A 5,400-nucleotide genomic window follows, 5' to 3' on the forward strand; every position below is an offset into this window, starting at 1 on the left:
TAGTGGACAAGTCATTTTGTGATTCCAGCTTCGTTTTCACGTAAGCGTGGTCACGTGATCCGTTCTATTACTGTTGCGTGGTCAGGACCAGACCCCAATTAAAAGTATGAAAACTTTTGTCGAAGATTCGCCACCATTGACGATGGTTCAGACGCATTTGGTACGGTGGCCCACAACTGTCACGGACAAAATAAAATTCAGAAACAGAAAAATAAAATTCAGAACAACAAATTGAAATTACTCCCGGCAAAATACAAACATTCACGGCCAAAACAAGAACAGTCGGACACTATCCAGAATTAGTGATAACAAGATAACAAGAGCAAAAACAAATCGCTCACGGGAACAGCAAAAAAACGACTGCGCAGGCGCCCAGATAGGGAGTACAAACGCAAAGCTTCTTCTGCCTGTGTCCACTTTATACATACATGCATACATATACTTTATTTAAAGGTATCATAAACAAATAAATACAAGTAATACCCTAAAAAGGAAGTTTAAGAGGTTAACACTATGTAAATAAACTTCCAAACATAAAAATCAAAAAAGACTGTTTATAAGTGGAAACCTAAGAAATACACATGTATGATTTAAGAGCTATTTTAAAACGTCTCAAATTCCTACCTCAACAAACATTGGCAGGCAGGTCATTCCATTCGCGAATAAATTTTACGAAGAATTAATATTTATAACAATTACCGTTCCGCCGATTTAACTTGTAGTTTGTATAACTCTTGACGGTTGTGAATTTGGAAGTGAGATCGTGGTGATTTAATTTAAGGAGGCACATCAGATCTGTTTTGTAACATATGTTGTGTGGAAAATTTGGCGGCCTTGATGATCCAAACCCAGTTAAATTTGTTTGGGAATATGCACTGGAATATGCGCTGCAGAACCAGTCTAACCGAGGCTACGGTGAGTGTTCCATATTTGTTTTTGAAGCATGAAGTGTTCACAACGTTTGCGACGTTTGCACACAAAGGGTATTGCCCATGCAATCTCTACAGTTTTCATCAACAAGATAATTGGGCAGGGTTTTCTGAAATCACCTTTACAATACATCAGACATGTATTTACCACTGCGTTAAATAAACGTAAAACATATTCTAAGAGCATTATTTGAAAAGTTGCTTTCAACCTTCTCCTTGAACCCAAGGCAGCAGTTAATTTAGAGTGCTGCCCACTCTGAAATAGCCACTTAACCTCCTGACTGACCCCATAAAGGCAGCTGTCTAATAGAAAACCCCTGCGCACTTGTGAAGTTGGAATTGAACACAAGTGCTGGCCAGCCTACATAGTAAATATTAAAGTTCTTTGTCCCTGTCTCAGGGCATTTCTTCAATGAAAAGGTAAATTGATTGCAAGACTGGCCGCTGAGCTTACACTGAGAAGTAAGTTATAGTTGCTAACAGTAAGTGTGATCAATAACATTGTTTATTGCCATAGCGAGGCGGGATTAACAGAATCATAAATACTTGCCCACCAAAATACCCTGTGCAATCAACTGATACACCCATGTTTCGGGGAGACTGTTGGCCTGTTAATTAAGAGAACATCCAGAAGAACAATTTGTTAAATAAAAGTGCAAAAAGTCCAGGCCCTGCTTTCATGTTAATCCTAGGATTATTGACTGGGAAATACTGCTTGAAAAGTGGCACCCGAGTGAAGATTGTAGTCTAGGCTCACCACAATCTCCAAATAATAATGATATATCATTATTGCAATAAGGCAAACACACTTGGTGTCAAAATCTGTGTCAAAAACTTGAGAAGATGGTATTTTGCCTTCACACTTGCATTTGAATGGGCCAATTCTTTGCAAATCTATGTTCAACCCAATGTCCAAGGCAAAATTCTGGTTAGACTCAAATTTAGAAACATGTGTTAAGGCAAACAGTAAGGGTCATTGGTTTATGTGTGGTTTATAGTTATTTTGGGTTTTTTTTATAGGTAGCTCATCATGTTTTCTTTGTTCTTGGTTGTGTAATAAGAATGACTTTTTGTAATAATTTTCACAGCCCCCATTAAAAACTGATATGCTGCAGTTTCCTGTGTCTAGGAAAAATAATAATTCATTATGATATTGTAGATTTAAGCATTGTTAATATGCATCTCCTGGACAATAGCATTCATTTTTCGTTTTTTGTCATTAGGGAGCTGGATCCACCTGGTATTATTTGCGGCAGTATTGTGAAATATTAGCTCTAAAAGCATTGCGAGAAGAAATGCAGCCTCTTTTCTCAGCAATAAACCACAATAATCTTATTGAGTTCACTTTGTCCATGTTGGTAGTGTGGAACAAAAGACTGGATTTATAAAGTCACTGAGAGAATCCAGACAATGCTGTTGAGTTTTAAGCAGGTTCTTTAGTTACTCTGCACATTGTCAAAACTTATCAGTTTCTTCTTAGGACTTTGAATACCAGTCCTTAACCCTGTTTTCAGTTCTGAACTTTTTGGACCAGCACAGAACTTTAAGATGCCACATGTTGTACATAAAACAAAATGGGGACACACATATTCGAGCAAAAAACATAACAAATGCATGTTGCTTGCACCTGTACGCAAACTTTGTGAATGCTTTTGATCTGATGAGTTGCCAACCCAGTAATGCTTCCGGTACATGTAGTGATGTCGAAACCCAGAACACCTCCAAACACATTCAATGACAATTTGTCAAAGAAAAAATTAAAATTAAAAACAAACATCTTCTTAAGCATTGGGACCCACATGGAATAGCCCTTGCATATGTGTATTATACTGATGACTGGATTCCATCTACTTAATATACAATCATCTTTTTAGGATAATACCACCAAGCCCAGTCGGCAGATAATGCTAGAGTGAACTTCTGGCTATACAGCTGAAAATATTAATTTTGTGAAATTCCCCTTTCAGGATGTTTCCTAGTTGCCTATGCTCTAAAGATTTTGTTTAAACTCATCAAGTACAATGTAGCATGCATGTGTGAAATGTCTCAAGTTTAGATCAGTTTTGCAATATACACTGTGCTGTCTGAACTGATCCTTGTATAATTTTTGTAGTTTCTTGTCAATTGTTAAATATGGAAAAAAAAAAGGATTTACTTTCTCAAAGAAAAATAACATTAATGACGTCTCTTGATCAGGTTAGGATCTGATGAATTTTTATTTTAAAAGGCAAGCAAATCAAGGGGCAAATTAATTTTCTCTGAGCTGTTTAATGTCATTAAGTGGGATTTTCCAGGGTGAAGCACTTTTTTGCCTGCTCTCTCTATATCATACAGTGTATAATCTTTTCACCGATTTATCTCAGTTTCTGTTGGGCCGGCTTTCATCGCTCTTCTATAAATTTAACAAAAGATGCTGTGTAAAGAGCTTTCATGATAATTATAAATTCGTATTAAAATTTGGGGAAACGTGGAGCTCAATTTGCCTTCTTGCATCTTTGCATACTCCATTGTAATATCACTTTCAGCTTGCTTGCCATTCACCACACGGTCTATAATTCACCAGTTGTCTTCCTTTGTTGTTCAGAGTATTATGGAGAGTATCTGGAACGTCATAAGGTTTTTTAATGTCTCTTTACCAACACAGACAAAGAGGACTTGTCCTGTATCGCAACCACTCGGCGAACTAGTCTCCACCGATAAGTTCGAAGCTCTCACCAATTCCACCGGCCGAAAATCGCCAAAACAGGATTTAAGGGAATTTCTGGTCCTCCCAGAAAACCAACAACTTGCAAAAAACTGTACGAGAAACTTGCGACAAAAGCCAACACTGTCAAAAAAGGAGCATTGCAGCGCTCGTTACCTCCATTCACCGTATAGTCACACGAAAGGTACATTTACCGCGCGAAAACAATTTTTACACAATTTCTACCCAACTTCAATTTTGGGAGAAACATCAAAACTCGACAAAAATTGTGACGAAATCCTTATCTTTCAAACAGCGACCTTATTTTTTATTTAATCAACGGCTGTCATTTTCCGGCGAACAAATAGTCTTTTTGAATGAGCGCGCCCTTGAGCCTGCGTTTCGTGCCGCAGATCAGTGACTTGCGCAGTCGTTTTTCAGCTCTGTCGCCAAAAACGGTGGTCAGCGGTTTTGGTCAGCGGTCGCCCAAGTACGTGGTGTAACACGACACGATCTAAAACATGATGACTTCAAGACAGAAAGAAAGCGCGAAAACGTCCAGCAGGTCGTGTACACCGTGTCGTGTTACACCACGTACTTGGGCGACCGCTGACCAAAAACCGCTGACCACCACTTTGGCTTTTGCCGTGAGCAATCGTGCTTTTGGCGCGAGGAATTCTGAATAGTGTCGACTGTTTTTGTCTTTGTCATGAATGTTTGTAGTTTGCCGAAAGTAATTTCAATTTGTTGTTCTGAATTTTATTTTGCCGTGACAGTTGTGGGCTCTGCCTGCCGACAGCACTCATCAAAGACGTTTTTATCCAATGTAACCAGGGAAAATGAATGCAGTTTCTACAACAGTGATGTTGGTGAAACCTCCGAAGCTTCCATGGATGTTGGGCCTCGTCCTTAATCGTTTTGAACAACGCAGAATCCGTCGGAAATCCTGAAAGTATGAAGGAAGAAGTGACGGATAGCGAAACGAATCGCTTACGGAACACAGACTGGTAATTGTTTCTCTTTTTATTTCGTCCACATCCTTTGGTATTGTATTTATATTTAGCTCAAATGGCATCAGTTTGTAGCAGTTTTTATTGCCATCAGTTTGTCTCTGTTTATGTTCTAATTAATATTCTAAGTGCGAATGCGGAAGGTGCCTGTCGATGCCGGGAGAGGACAAAACGCGGAGCCCTACTCCATGGAGTACCCTATTGTCTACCCAAATGGAGTACCCTAAAAATACTATTTCGAATGCATACTGTTGATCCATGTGTAAGCAGCATCTCAATAGTGCTTACTTAAGCCTCAACACCCATTTTAAACAGCATTGTTCAACAGTATTTAAGTCTAAGCACCCATTTTAAAAAGGTTAGCTTTCGATTTTTGTTGTGATAGTCGATAACTTCATGTAAGCTAACCTTTTTAAAATGGGTGCGTAGACTTAAATATTGTTGAGCAATGCTGTTTATAATGGGTGTGAGGCTTAAATAAGCACTATTTGAGATGCTGCTTACACATGGATCAACACTATGCATTCGAAATAGTATTTTTTAGGGTACTCCATTTGGGTACTCCATAGGGTACTCCATGGAGTAGGGCTCCGCGTTTTGTCCTCTCCCATCGATGCCCACAGTTCATGAGAGCATTTGTCGTAGAGACATCATGCAAACTTGTCAGTAGGCGGTAGACCTGAAACCTGAGGATTTCAGTTGAACTGCCTTGATGTCTGGGTCCTTGAAACTATGGCACAGACAAATCATACAGCACAGGAGCCAGTTTACTATTTAT

Source organism: Montipora capricornis, chromosome 7, assembly GCF_036669925.1.
Source record: "Montipora capricornis isolate CH-2021 chromosome 7, ASM3666992v2, whole genome shotgun sequence".
NCBI classification, from domain to species: domain Eukaryota; kingdom Metazoa; phylum Cnidaria; class Anthozoa; order Scleractinia; family Acroporidae; genus Montipora; species Montipora capricornis.